The sequence below is a fragment of the Emydura macquarii genome, unplaced genomic scaffold (assembly GCF_026122565.2).
Source record: "Emydura macquarii macquarii isolate MOO-44397 ecotype Brisbane River unplaced genomic scaffold, CSIRO-AGI_Emac_v2 contig_18, whole genome shotgun sequence".
Classification (NCBI taxonomy): Eukaryota; Metazoa; Chordata; order Testudines; family Chelidae; genus Emydura; species Emydura macquarii.
The window spans coordinates 1,392,284-1,407,650 of NW_027130155.1; the positions used below are offsets into that span (position 1 = coordinate 1,392,284).

Sequence of the window (15,367 nt, forward strand, 5' to 3'; positions counted from 1 at the left end):
GCAACGCCCCCAGTGCCCTGACGGCCGGCGTGGTGCTGAGAGCAAAGGTCAGTGCATCTGTTGTGCTGGTGCCCGGGGTAAGGCGCCGAGCAACGGGTAATAGAGTGAGCCCGCTTGCACAATGCACAAGTTTTGGATCCTGACGCCTCAGCCCTTTTTATAGGGAGATGATGGAGAAAGAGACTTAGATTTGGTCCTTGTGTGTCAGGGTGCAGAAGCCGGGACAAGCAGAGAGAGACAGGAGGGCTGGAGAACCCACTTCCAAAGGAAAGGTGCAAGGAGGGTTACCAGAGGGACCAATATACCCCCCTCCCATGGGCCCACTTGTGTTCCCAAGCAGCCAATCTTCTAATACTTTACAAATTACACTGGTGGCCCATGGGGTCCTGTGTGAACTGCCAGAATAGCAGTTTGGTGCCAGCTCCAGACTGTGTCTAGGACTAGAGCACTGGTGAATAGCCAGTACCTACAGGGTTAAGCTGTTCATCAACTCACTGTGACCATACCAGCAGAGAAACACAAAGGCAGGCAATCTGTACTACGCACTTCATTAACATTTAAACAGCTCTTACAATGCCCTGGTCACCAATGAAATAGCCTTTTTGTCAGAGCAATTGTGACTCCACAATTTAATTCTCTTCAGATTTGGCAGACCTAATAGTAATTTTTATGCTGACACCTAATTTTTAACCAAAAAAACCCCCTAAAGTGCTTCCAAACTTTCAGTTTTCGAAAGAATTTTCTGCTGAAAAGTACAATGGCCTCTTTTGTTGCCTTAATCTCCAGCTTGAAAACATAGACATACCAAGTCTGCTAAATGAATAACTTCACTGGAGAAAGGGTATACAGTGTATCTTATGCTATGCCTGCAAGAGAGTATCTTACACAAGTATCTTATGCTATGACTGCAAGAGAGAAAAACCATCTACTTCCTTAAACATGTAGAGTTTAGATGACATTTTGGATTAAATTAACAATTTCAGTGCCTTGTAAGAGAATAAAACATGCAGCAAAGGAGAACACCTTTTGCCCTATGGTCATTAATCATACCGAAATCAGTGGTGTCTGATAGAAATGGACACAGCCGTTGAGCACAATTTTACGTTCTAGCAACGTAATGGGCTAACTGAGAAGTCTAGATCAATATTTCCAGTCTTAACTGTTATTTCTCCTTGTATGTTAAATAGATGTTACCTTGGTGTCAGCCTCTACTGGAACATACAGAAAATGACATTTTGCACCCAATAAAATTCCTACGCTTAAAGCTAGCAGAAGGCAAGCAAAGTGTCTCTTCAACATAATATGTTTGGGCCTTGAAAGAAATCTCAAGTCAAGGGTGAGGATGTGGTAGATTTTAGACAATCTGAAATTAAATTGGCCATTTCTTGGCATCTTTAAAGACTTTGTAAATAGGGTGGGACAATCCTGAAGATATCATAAAGCTCAAAACACTAACTGTCCTATGTGCCTTACATTTCTACCTCTTGATGCTGTTTCTTAGTTGCCATTCCAAATCTTATTTTATTTAATTTCCTCATTTTTCTTCTGCTAGTGTTGCATCTCCTTTCCCATCATTCAGTTCTGCCTTTCAGCCTTCAGAACTAAATATCATCTATCTTTTGTAAATCTACTTATTTTAAAATAACTTACCCACTCTGTTTTAATCCTAAAGGATTAAAGGCAGGGCCAAAATGTTAAACAAATAAATTACTATTGAAATGTAGGGGGTGAAAAGAGATGAAACGCAGTATCAGTACCCACTTTCACTTGGTAAATGTCCTGAGACTTGCCCTATGTTCTGAGCCTCGTGATGAGCCCTCAGGTACAAAACTGGCAAGTCTAGTGGGAAGAGGAACTGATACGTAAGACTCACTGTGGGCTTAAATTAATAAAAGCGTTTCTTGTGTTCAACTGTCAGATACTTAGCCTACAATTATTTAGGGTCCTTGTTCCATTAACTGCTCCCTGTGATGTATTTGTATGCCTGTATGTTTTCTGACTGCTGTGGGCAACAATAGGTTTGGATGACACTAGAAGATAGAGGAGAGAAATGAAGTGAGAAGAGAATTCAAAGAAGATAGTTACAAAAATAAGGCCAAAAATACAAAATCAGATTGAATAAGGAATAAAACTCATGTGTTCTCTCAATGGAAGATAGATTAGAGAAAAATAAATAGGAATCAGAGAAAGGAGAAATAATAATAATGGGGGAGCAGGAAACAGAAAGATAAATTATAAATGATTCACTAAATTCACAGTTCAGATCATGTACTAAACTGTCTGCTTTTCATTTTTTCATTTTAAAAACAAATGTAATTTTTTCACATTTAACCCATAATCTATTTAAAAAATCCCACAAATATTCTAATTGTTGTCAAATGCTACCGTGATGAGCACCAAATATAATAAACTAGATAGAGATAGGGATAAGATTTAGAAAGACTATAACAATAATGAATAAAACCATCAGTGAAAAGCACATATGATCCCCTTTTCCCCAAATCTCAATTTGGCCTATTATTTTTACATCCAAGTCAATCTAACTTTCAGGTTATCATTCAAAAGCAAGTCTCAACAAAGTGCTTTTGGTGCATGCATGCAAACGTGCATATTTTTGTGCAGGCAGTCTCATATCTTATTCTTACAATTATCACATACTTGGGTTCTACACAATATCTAATCTTACAATGTTTCAATTTGAAAAGGGGATGATGATAGGTGCTAAACTTGACTGATCTGTTACATTTTCTTCCCCTCTTCTATTTGTAACATCCATTTAAATCTCTCTGTATACTGGAGTATAAAATAGATGTTTTAAACCAATAAATAATAATATGTAGTCCTTTTTCATCCATAGATTACAAAATGATTTATAAAGGTAGGGAAGCATTATTTTTCCTACTTTACATATGGGGAAATTAGGGCACAGAGGAGTTAATTGACTTACTCAAGGCCACAAGGTGACTCAAAGACAGGCCAAAGAATAGAATCTGGGTCTCCTAAATTGTAGTCCAATGCCCCACTGGGCCACACTAACGTAAGTGCCTCCATCTTTTTATAATTCACATGAAACCATCCCAGAATCGAGCCATGTAGTTGGTGCATGATGGAGGAAAAGTTGTTTAATAAGGAAACATTTCAGTTTCCAACTTCCAGAGGATTCTTCTAAACTGTGAGCAACTAATTTTAAAGATAGTAATAATATTTTAACAGTCTCCATTTAAATCTAAAAGTTAGCACTTAACCCTTATTTTATTTAGAGTTTTTAGAGACATTGTATCCAAATATTCTTTATAGAATTATTGTCAACAGTACAACTGGGAAGTTAAATAATAAGGACGAGATTCTGGTACCCTTATTCGTCTTGAGTAAAACCTGCGTAGCCCCATGGATTTCAATGGAACAACATCTGGTGTAAGAGCCTACTCAATGTGAAGTAAGGGTGGCAAAATCTGGCTCTGGGAGAGAAATTATGCAAGAAAAAGGAGAGAAGAGGAATATTTTCAGCTGAGGTTTGAAAAGATGCACAGAGTTGATGAGCCAGGGAGATATGGAACACTTTGAGATGGCAGGAGTTGCAGAAGTGAAGTCTCTGCCACCAGAAGTGGGGGGGAGCATTGCTTTGTCTCTTGACTCTGTGGAAAACCTTAGTGGCCCAACCAACCTACTTGACTCATCAGAATTTCACTCACAGGAACATCTTTATTTTTATCTAGTCTTTTTCCTGAGACTTAATGCATTGCTGATTCTGTACAGGCGATTTTAACACCAAACCCTATTTGAGATATTCACAGATGTTCTGAACTTATGAAAAATGGTTGGGTAACAAAAAACAAACAAACAAACAAAAAAAAAACCCCACAGCTGCACAGATGTTATTTAAACTCCCCTGTCCCCAAACATTCATTTTGAATCTGAGAATGAGCACAAGAAATTTCAGTTCAAAATGTTCAATTTTGGAGAGGAGGGAGAAATTTTAAGCAGTGAAAACATCTTAGAATTAAGGTGACTTTTCAATCATTACAATACTTAACTTAAGACTCAGGCCTTCATACCCACAATTGATAGTCATTACAAAACGAATGAAAGGCTGATTTGTGTGAAACCATATTTAACAGACCAGAAGAATAATTTAGCAATAAAGATACGACAAGGTATGAACTACTGTGTAGTAATTCATGCTTCAGTGCATTGTTTAGCTCAAGGCTGAAGGATAACTTTAGTCACAATACTCATCTGAATTATTACACAATAATTTAAATGCAGTGTCTTATTATAAATTATTATATTATATTTTAAATTATTCCTTTTAGGCATCCTTTAACCCCACTCAACCCCCCATCCCCATCATTCACTCCCACAAACATACCATTTACAATCTGCTGAAGAACATTTTGATATGATTGTTCCATTCTCCCTCCTTCACTGCAGCAAAAATTAAAAAAAACATAACTGGCCATGATACCTGGAGCAGTTATACCAATACGCTGCTTTTGTAACAACTTAATTCTCCCACTGGGCACTGGTGATAAATTTGAAATGTGCATGTTCTTAGGAAGAAATAGAAATCAAAATTCAAGTGCCCATTCTGCTTTCCAAACATGATCAAAAACCGTGGTTTGTTGCTTTACCCTTCTGGTGCCTCGAAGAGCTACAAGTGCTGTTGGAAGCAGTGCGCCCTTCTTGTAAGGAGAGGATGAACCTGAGCTCCTTTTCAACAGTTTTCTCTCCTGCACAAAAGTCCCAAATGCTATTTTCTATACAAAGTATTTTCAGCCTGAATTGTTCACAGACTACTCCATGTGCCCAGACCAAATGGTTTAACAATAAACTGTCAGTATCCTGAGTAGTGCTGCTTGCTGTGTTCACCTGTAGGATATTCAGATTTTTTTCTGAAAATTAAATATTGTTCAAAACAGCTGGCACATTTCCTTTCCTTGCATAGGGATGTTGGTAGAGAAGAAGAAGAGTTGGCTAAGTGGTATCTCTCATATTTCATAAAACAGACAGACCTAAGATAGCATGCAGACTGGTTAAAGGTTCCAGCCCTGGGACATTGTCAAAAGCAAAGTTTTGAAATTGACAAAGTTTGATCTGTGGCTGCTATGTTGAGAGAAACCAGTGCTTTGAAAAACAGATATGGTTCATTCCCCTCAGTGGGTCATCCTTTCCTTCCTAGAACTGGCCACAGCCTGCATCACTTCAGGTTCAAAATTCCGCCCTTACAACCCACAATGTCCCTTTGACATCAGATATCTGCCAGTTTCAGTGAGTATTTTGTTATTTTTTAAAAATAAGGTGAATAACAGTAAACATCATTTGATAAACAATTTACTGTTTTAAAAACATTAACAGTTTATATATCTGATAATATAAAAACTGTCAATATCTTAACAGTAGACATTTCAATGGCCATTATTAATTTAAAAAAATCCTAACCTGTTTTCTAACTGGGACTCAGAGCACATAACATTTGTGGACAATTAGTTCAATTCACTAACTACAGATAATACTTCACTTGATTAATAAAGTAGTTAGTTTTAAATGCAAAACATGTTTTGATAATAAAAGAAGTTTATCAAAAAGCTTATGTATCTACCACATTTCAGGTATTTTATTCAATAAAAAATTTTTAAAATACCATTTTTGTGTATTTTTAATGGAATTTGAATTTCCATCCAAAGAGTTTGACACAAACCACAAATAAAAAATTAATCATCTAGTAAGTAAGATATCATCATTCACGATTTTCTAACAATAAAAAATGTAAAAAGAATCTGAATAAATGTATGTTACGCTATATAATTGCTTAAAAATGTGTAGAGATATAGTGTATCCTCCTGGTTAACAAAAAGAAGCACCAAATTTAGTCTAAAGGTGATATATTACAGATCAATATGTTTTAATGGTTATCAAGCAATGAGAATCAACCCATTTAGGAAATAATAAAGTACAAATTCAAAACATGATTAAAATCAATGATTTAAATCGCTTTGATTTAAATGAATCCACCCTGCCATTCTCCCTTCCTCTCCTTTCCCGTGCTTCTTTATCCCCTCACTAGAAATAATGAAAATAATTTGTTATCTGATGTGGATAAAAAAGAGAAAAAAATGATTGCTTGTGGAAGGGTAGTTTTCTATTGAACAGTTCATTGCAGAACTTAACAAAAAGTAGAATAGTTTTTATAATTATAACGCATGAATGTTGTATTTATAAACCAACCTTATTAGGAAATCAGCAGTGATATTAGCAAGATGTGATCATCAGACATAGGACTGGAGACAGATGTCTCAAAAATGGTAACTGCTAGATGCCCTCTCCCTCCCTTCCCCCTAAAAAATTTCTCCTGCTCAGGTAAAATGAGACCTAAATGCATTCCTTTCCTAGTGAGGAGACAGCACACAAGCATGTCATTGTCAGGCCAGAAACTGAACCTTGCAGATAGTTTCAGAGTTTTCCCTTTTCCAGACTATTCTTATTGGATCCAGAATGTTTGTTGTAACACTTAAATGTGCTTCTGCTGCCTCTGGGGCCTTCTAGAAAACAAAATGCTTCTCATGGGGCAGTTGACCAATAATCATGCTTTTAAATAAATGGAGTCCAAACAATCTCAAGGACCTAGAATTTAAACCAAAAGCATACGGGCTTTCAAAACAATGCTGTCACCATTTCAGGTACAAGACTGTAGCAACACCCAAAAACTGACACTCAGGAGAGCAGCTTTGAGTGGATTTTGCAGTGAATCCCTTCTAGCCTTCCTTGCCAGAGAAAAGCAAATTAATAAGGAGACATGTAAACAGGACTAAATAATCTCCATTCCAATACACTTAGTTAAGTGGCCTCCCTGCTTCTTTAGATAACATAATATTTGTAACAGAATTTGTTATGAATACACTAAGCGTATGCTATGAATTAAATGATTTCTTACTTAAACAACACTGGAATCTTATCTCTATTTCATTTTATGCTCCTGGCTTAAAGAAACACTTAGGTTGTTTAGATCCAAAATATAGTTGAGAAAAGTTTTATATAACCTATTTATTACATTCCACCCTCCACCCCCAAAATTTAAGAAAGTATATTTAAATGGGAAAGTGAAACTGATAACAATGGTAAAATTTAGTAATCTTTTGACCAAGCTGCAATGTTTGCTAAAACTCCAGTTTCATGCATTATTAGAGTGTATAGTTTGAAGGGTTGAGCTCTCTCTTCAGAAATTTATTATGATGCTGAACAGTATAATTTCCTGTGTTAGAAATCTTTACCCTAAATAAAAGACAGCAGAAGAAAGATTAACTCTTTAGGGGCCACCAAGGAACATACATTTCCTGGCCCCAGGAGAACAAGTTTTTTTTCCCCCCCCTTGCAATTATAAGGATGATGATCATTGTGTATGAATGATATTTTGTTTTAATTAATCACTGTGAGCCTGCTCCAGAGCCCACTGAAGTCAGTGCAAAGATTGGGAGCAACCTGAAGCCAGGATTGGGCCCCTCTCACCTTCTGTCCTCACAGTTGCTGCTGCGTTATTGCTAGCTGCTCTTTCCCAGCTGGGATTCAACATTGGGAGCAGGGTGTCAGAGCCTGCTTGGCTCCATGCAGAGCAGGTGCTGCAGCACCCACACTGGCCAGGGACAAGAGCTGCAGGCCATCCCTGCAGTGGAGCAGCACTTGACATCTCAGCGTTTGCAGGGATAATGATGGGGCTGCTAGGTGGATGAGCGTCACTCCAGGTGCATGATACTTGACATCCTGCCTAGAACTTTTCTAAACAGCTATTCTAGTGTACTAAGAACTGAAAATCTGTCATGGAAGTTGGATGAAGTTTATCCCAACAATAAGCTAAGTATTCCCCAGCCCAGACATTCATCAGAGAAATAAATTAACTTAACCTGTTAAATTATTTTCTTCCTATTCTGAAAACATCCAGATGCTTCCTGGTTGGTTGAAGATAACCCAAGATATATTTTTTGATATTCCATATACCTGAAGTCTCATTTTAACCCGTGAATGTGGAGGTCACATAATAATGCATTCTGGGATATCAGCTAACCTTGAAGTAAAAGCTAAATACCCATGTACCAGATGGTGTAGTTACAAATAAAGAGATTACATCCATTTCAATAAGCCTATAATTCTTTACTTACATGATAATAGATGTATACAAAATTATGATGGATTTTATTTCCTTCATTAGTAGTTGTTTTAAGCAAATAAAATGAAACTGCTGCAGTGTTTTGTTATGGTATTTGATTGGCATTCTTAATGTTATCACAGCATAATAATACAATGAAAATGTTCCTCAAGAGACAGAAAGGGATGAGGTCACCATTAAGGACAAGCATTTTGGAAGGAAAAACACAGCATCTATTTTACGACTTTGAAGATTTTTGATATAGAAGTTTTGACTTAACTACATAGGGCAGGTGCCAGGCCCACAGCTTTGCTATCCTAGTGAAATTTTACAAACATTTGGTAGTAAGAGCTGCCTGGAGGAAAATACAAGGGGGAGGGAGAGCCAAGTTTGGATAAGTAAAATATGTGCACATCTGCTCAAGGTTCTAACCTCCACCACCAAGCAAAACAGCCAGAATTCTTTCTGCTGTTCACTTTGAGAGGATCGCATGCAAAACAAATGCAAGGTTAACAAATTGTAACAATTTTTGCTATCATACAGTAATTACCCTTTCATTTAAATACACACATTTGGTAAACAACTAGCATTCTCAAATAAAACACTTAGGCACTACAAGATAGACAATTCCTTAATGTATGACAACATCAAAAAAATGTGTAAACATGCCAGCCATTTAATTGATACAAAGTATTAATTTACAAACAAAAGACTTCAACAGATAAATAACTAATTTACAAACACCTTTTACCTATATATGTTCACTATCTCCCAAACCATTCAAACTCCCTGCTTGCAAAAAAACCAAGGTTACTTACCAGTAACTGATGTTCTTCGAGATGTGTTGCTCACGTACATTCCATTATAGGTGTGTACACGCTGCTGTGCACGGCTACCGGAACTTTTTTCCCCTTAGCAGATCCCATAGGGCCGGCTCCAGCACCCCCTGGAGTCCCACGCACATGCTACGGTGTATGGGGCACTGCCGGCCCTACGCCCCCTCAGTCCCGCGCCTGTTGGACAGAGGAGTGGTGGGACGTGACGGTATGTACCACCAGCCTGGCCACTGCTCTGCAGGTGCCCTGCCCTGGCACTTCCTCTAGGAAGGCTGTAGATGGAGCTTGAGCTCTGTTGAGTGAGCTGTGGTGGGGCCTGGAAGCGGCACCTTCACCTGCTCGTAGCTGAACATGATGCAGGAAGTTATTCACATGGAAAGTGAGCCGGGCGGAGATGGTGAACCTTTCATCTGGTCAGCTGCTGCGACGAAGAGCTGCATCACTCTCCGGAACAGTCTCATACACCTGATGTAGAAGCCAGGACCCTTCTCACGTTTTTAACAAGTGCTGCCTTCTCTTCTCCTCCGAACTGTGTGTATCAGGGAAACATAGGGAGAATACATGTTGGTCACAATGAAACTGGGAAACCACCTTGGGCCGGAAGGCTTGGTGTGGCCTCAACTGAACCTTATCTTTATAGAATACAGTATGGGGGGGCTCCGAGGTCAGAGCCCTGATCCTGGAGACCTTCCTTGCTGAGGTAAACACCCCGAGGAAGGCCACGTTCCCGGAAGGCAGGAGTAGAGGGCATGACGCTGTGGGTTGCAAGGGGGGGTCCCTGTGGGTTGGGAAGGACGAGGTCGAGATCCCAGGGAGGCACCAGGTCGCGGACCTATGGATAGAGCCTCCCACCCCCTTCAGAAACCTAACCAACATCAGATGGGAGAACCGCAATCCCCCCTCCAGCGACTGATGGAAGGCTGATATGGCTGCTAGGTGGGCCTTCAGGGAGGCTGCAGCCGATCCCTGGAGCTTTAATTGTGGCAAGTATTTTCCAGATCACCTACACTGGTGAGAGGCTGGGCGGAATACCCCGGGACTCCTCCTGGCAGGCAATAGTCACTTCCACTCAACCTGGTACATGACCTGCGTGGAGGGCTTCCTGCTACCCAGCAGGACTCACCAGACTTGCTGTGAGCAGCTCGCTCATCGTCTCTTGGCCACTGATCTAGCACTCCCTGAGGTGTCGAGGGTCCAGGTCTGAGCACCGCAGATGACCATGATCCTGGGATCTGAGATCGCACTGTCTTGGAGGCTCCCGAGGCGGGTGATCGAGAAATCCATCAGTATGTTGAACCCATGCTGGTGTGGCCAGGCCAGAACAATCGAGATGGCATCTGTTTAACCCCTCCTCATCTTTAGCAGGACTGTATGCAGGAAGGGAAAGGCGGGAAAGTGAATATGAAGCTCTCTGACCGTTACAGGTGGATGGTGTTGACAATTGCCCCCGCCCCTTGACCTCGGAAGAGCAGCACTGCGGACATCTCATACTCAAGTCCGATATGGACAGATTCCCCTTGGAGAAACCCCCACTCCAGATGGTCATAGACACCCTTAGTGGTGAGGAAGAGCGACCCCTTGACGCGGTCTGCCTTGTTGTTCCTCACCCCTGGGAGGATGCTGCCTCACGGCACGGCTGGGGCAAGGAGGCCTGGCCCAGGAAGCAACCGGTTATGCCGATGCATTCCATAGGCTGCACCTGAGTCAACATGAACTTTTGTTTGTTTACTGGCAGGACCCACAAGCTGCAAGTGGCATCTGACTGGCTCACACTGCTCTGGACTTGGGACCTGGACCTGCCTCTGATTATCGGATCATCCAGATATGGGCAAATCTTGCACTCCCTTTTGCCTCACGTGCGCAGCTACCACTGATAGGCCTTTGGTAAACACCCTCGGGGCCGAGAACAGGCCACTGGGTAAAGCCATAAGCATTAGAGGGAGCCAACCACTACGAGGTGAAGGAAGCGTTGAAGATATGCGTCCCTGACGTCCAGGGCGGCATACCAGGCACCTGTATCCAATACTGTAGCTGGAGAGACCATGCGAGACTTGAGTCCCTTGCGGTATTTGTGAGACGACACAGGTCTGACACTGTCCTTAAATCCCCCTTTTCTCAGGGACAAGGAAGTACCTGGAGTAGGACCTCTTCCGCCATGCCCTGAGGGATCTTTCGCACTGCTCCGGGCTGAGGCGGCCTCAACCTCTTGGATGTGGAATTGCCACTGAGAGGGAGGAAGAGGGAGGTGTTGTGGGGCTGGGGGGTGGGCGGAGACGACCGGGGGGCCTAGCCCACCGAACTATATCAAGGACCCAGTGGCCCACAGGCATCCTGGCCCACACGAACCGGAAGGAGGGTAGAGGCTAGGGCGCTGCCCTTGCATGCACCAGCAGAAAGGGCCTTTTCTGATCGCCCTATCACCGACATGACATGTACTGTGGGCCTAAGGAGCCACTCAGGGCGGATGGTGTTTCCTAGACCCCTTGACTCTGTCCCATTGCCCGGAGGTCGTGAGATGGCCGTGGCTGACACCTCTGCTGCTGCTTTCCCTGGGGACCTGCCTGACACCTAAAGGTCTGTGGTGTGTAGTGGCCCAGGGAACAGAGCGTGGTCTTGAAGTCCTTCCGACCACGCAACTTTGCATACATCTGAACCGAAGACAAGGCTGACTCGTCCAAGGGAGGGCCTTTGGGACAGCCCGGGATTGCAGCCACTAACCTCTGAGCATGCTGATGGTGGGGGGGTATGGCTCTGCCCACCAAATCAGCAGCAACTGAGGATGCCTGGAGTGCTGCTCTAGCTCCCATGGTACCCTCTTCTGCAATAGTATACAGGTTCAGCATGCTTCAACCAGCAGGGAGGGGGGAAGGTTTTGCAGGCCGCAGCACTTCTTCCCGTAGACAGGTGGTCCCTACAGAAGTCCCTGCCCAAGGAGTCCTCATCCAAGGGCAAATGGTGGCCCTTTCCCTGTACCTGAGGCACTGACTGCATCCTCGAGGGGTTGACAGACTGTGGTCCCGTCCGCGCCCAGGAAACCCCATGGGCCTCCATGCAGCCATTGGGGTGACCATTGCCTCTAAGGCCATCTGGGGCTACATGCACCTGGGGCTCTGGCACCTTTCATTGGTTGTGGCTCCCCCAGCTACTATATCCCCAAAGGAACATTGAGGCACCGTCAAAAGACCATGGTAGGGCTGCCCCAAAGGCTCTCACTGTGCAGTACCATGCGTCCCCTCGACATCGACAACCTCGACTACCAGGTTCGACATGGTTGCCGTGGCCAGAGCCAGCATACGGACAATGCTTTGGCAAGCTAGGCTGACCTGAGCATCATCCCAGTACCGAGGACTTTGCGCTCTGCATGCATCTCAACGCCGAGTCAAACTCCGGCGACCAGGTTCTGCCTGGCCTCAGTGCAGGGTGAACTCCTTAGTGCTGTCTGTCTCCGGCCACCGAGTTTGGCGCAGCCTCGGTGTGGGGCGAATCCTTGGTGCCAGGCGAATCCTCGGTGCCGAGGCTGTCTCCGACATCCGAGTTCAACGCTGCCTCGGTGCGGAGGGCGAACTCCTTGGTGCTGAGTCTGTCTCTGGCAACCGGATTTGGCCCCGCCCAGCAAATTCCTCGGTACCAAGACTGTCTCTGGTGACCAGAATCAGCGCCGCGTCCTTGTGGGTGAACTCTTCGCTGCCAGACTGTTGGGCTGAACCTCACCTGGTGCCAGGGGGTCAAGACTGGTGTTGGGCGGGCGACTTCGCTCTCCACCTTGATGCAGGTCTGATCCAACCTGAGATAACTTCTAGGGGAGCATTTCTGCTCTATCCAAGGAAACCGGTCTGCAGGAAATCTTCCTCCCTGTACTGGGGATCTTCTGAGCCATTCAGGGGGTCCCAACCCGGGCTTCCCCCGTAACGCCAGTGGTGGCATATGCAAGGCCAACAAGGCTCTTGCCGCCTGATGGCCTCCGAGTTGGACGGTGCCGGTAGGTGCCAAGGGGCTCCCACACTCCCAAGAGTCGGGGAAGGCTCCCTGGCTGGAGATGCTGGCTCAGGCAGCAGGTCTCCATGATCCGACCTCGGTATCAATCGGTGCTCCACGCAGCCTGATCAGACGGTGTGGGGGAGTATCCACACTCCAAGCGCTGATTCCATCCCTTCGCGGTGTTGAGTTGGTTTGGTGCCGATGGTGCCCTCTGCACTGGCGGCATGCTGGGTATCACAACTGGTTGGTTTGGAGCCGATCGGGGGCTCCATGAGCGAGGCTTTCAGGTGGATTTCTGGAGATCCGAAAGCCTTGCAGATCCGTTTATCTCCTTACAAGGGTTTCCCCTTGTGCTTCAGGCAGTGGGGGTCACTTAGCGGGAAAGACTTCCTGCTGGAAGCACACGGCTTGAAGCCATGAAGACCAGAGCATACCCGCTCCCAGTAAAGTCTCAGCAAGACTACCTCAAGGTCTCTAACTACCACCAACAACCATTATTAAGCTAATTAACTAACTTAAGACAACAAATTATTACTTAAAGTTCAAAACACGGGGAATTAAGCGCTTGCAGTGCAAGCACAGGCAGTTCCAGTAACCGTCATGGGCGGAAAGAAGAAACTGAGGGGGCGTAGGGCTGGCAGCGCCCCATATAACGTGGTTTGTGTGCGGGACTCCAGGGGGTGCCGGTGCTGGCCGTACAGGATCTGCTAAGGGGAAAAAAGTTCCGGTAGCCGTGCACGGAGGCATGCACACACCTATAGTGGAATGGACATGAGCAAGCACTCGAAGAAGAATGAAAAATACAAAAGTTGGTGGGAGGATAAGTGATTGACTAGCAAAGTAAGGAGCAGATCCTGCAAAGACTTATTACTGGGCTTAGTGCTTACTACTTTGAGTGGTACAATGGGATTATTCATGATAGTGTTTTTCAGAATCTGACCCTAAAATATTAGTTTCTGTGCAGCCTGAGCGCACTTTGTACCAGCACATTCTGTGGTTAAGCAGCCCACATCAGAATTTGGGCTTTTTAGTTGAAGTGCTTCTCTAAAGAGCCACTGAGGAATCTTACTGAACCATTTCAGTCAGCAATCATTATCATGAAGGACTGCTATGCTAAACTATAGTGACAAGATTAGCAGATGTGAAAAATGCCACATTTCAAATTTGCATGCCCAGATTTTCCAGTTAACAAAAGTCTCCGGAACCTGTGTGCTAACTGTAGTGCCATTGGTTATTTCCACTCAGCAAGAATTGAATCTTTTTGTTTCAGTCATAGCTTTTAAAAACTGAAACTTCTGATGAGACGTTAGGGTATCTTACCTGCTAGCATCTTCAGGGATAACATGTTACCCAAATAACAAATATCACAGGATCTTTTCCGGGGATAAGGCAACAAGCCACATTTATTGTGACTACAGAAATTTGGTAAATAGTATCAATAGAAAGAAAAGTATCAACACTGTAATAACATCAATATTGTTCTTTACTTTAGTAAAATAGTATTAATAATGTAAACACTAGGAAAACAGTATTAACATTGTATCAATACTACAATTACAGAGACACATGTTTCAATTGGTACTTTCATTCACACTTACACACAGACAGGCATACACAGACAGGGAGACAGACAAACATACATAGGGGTCTCATAGATGTTATAGTTACCAGCCTCTTGGTGCTTGTGATAGTCACTGGCCAGGTGACTGTAGCACGAGGATGAGGACCAAGGTCCTGCCGATGCACATTGGTACTCCTGGCTGGTGTGATCTTGTAAACCCGAACCTCCAGCCTTCATCTTCTTGTCCCATTTTATAGGGAAAGGAACCCATGTAAGTCTATGGGTTTTGCATTGTCATGCTGCAACTGCATTCTTGGTGTGATTCTTAATCACCCACATTTTTGCAAGCCTGATCAGATTTTGTCCTTTGAAATGGGCTGGCTCCAAAGTTATTAGGGTGGGCTCCTCTTCGGCCATTTGAATGGTAAAAGTTATTATCTTCACTCCTTTCTTCTTTCCTCAGACATTTTAGGTGAGGCTGGTGTTTTCTTTAAGTCTGTTTTGATATCCCTCACTCAGACCAATTGTTCAATCACTCTCCCTGTCTACACTCAATTCAATTGCTCTGCCATTCACACTTCAATCACTCAGGGCCAACTCCTAGCTGAAGAACTTACTTATTATTTTTAAAGCAAACCCTATTTCATTTTTGACAGTGTCTTTTACAATTGAAAGTAGATATATTACATTTCACAGTGTGGCTTTTTATACTTACAAATATATTGAAAGTGAGTAAAATTAACAGATAAAATGATTTTAAAACAAATAGACTTATAGAAAGTAAGTGAACATTTAAAAGGGTAAAACAATAAGAGTTAGTTGAGGTTTTAGTTTTTGATTAAAGTTACAGTGTGT

The 15,367-nt window shown here is 43.2% G+C and overlaps 1 protein-coding gene across 1 annotated transcript in view; it reads left to right on the top strand.

Moving 5' to 3' along the window:
- The window catches only part of RARRES1 (retinoic acid receptor responder 1), a 28,844-nt gene that overhangs the window by 886 nt on the left and 12,591 nt on the right, over positions 1-15,367 (top strand). The window lies entirely within an intron of this gene.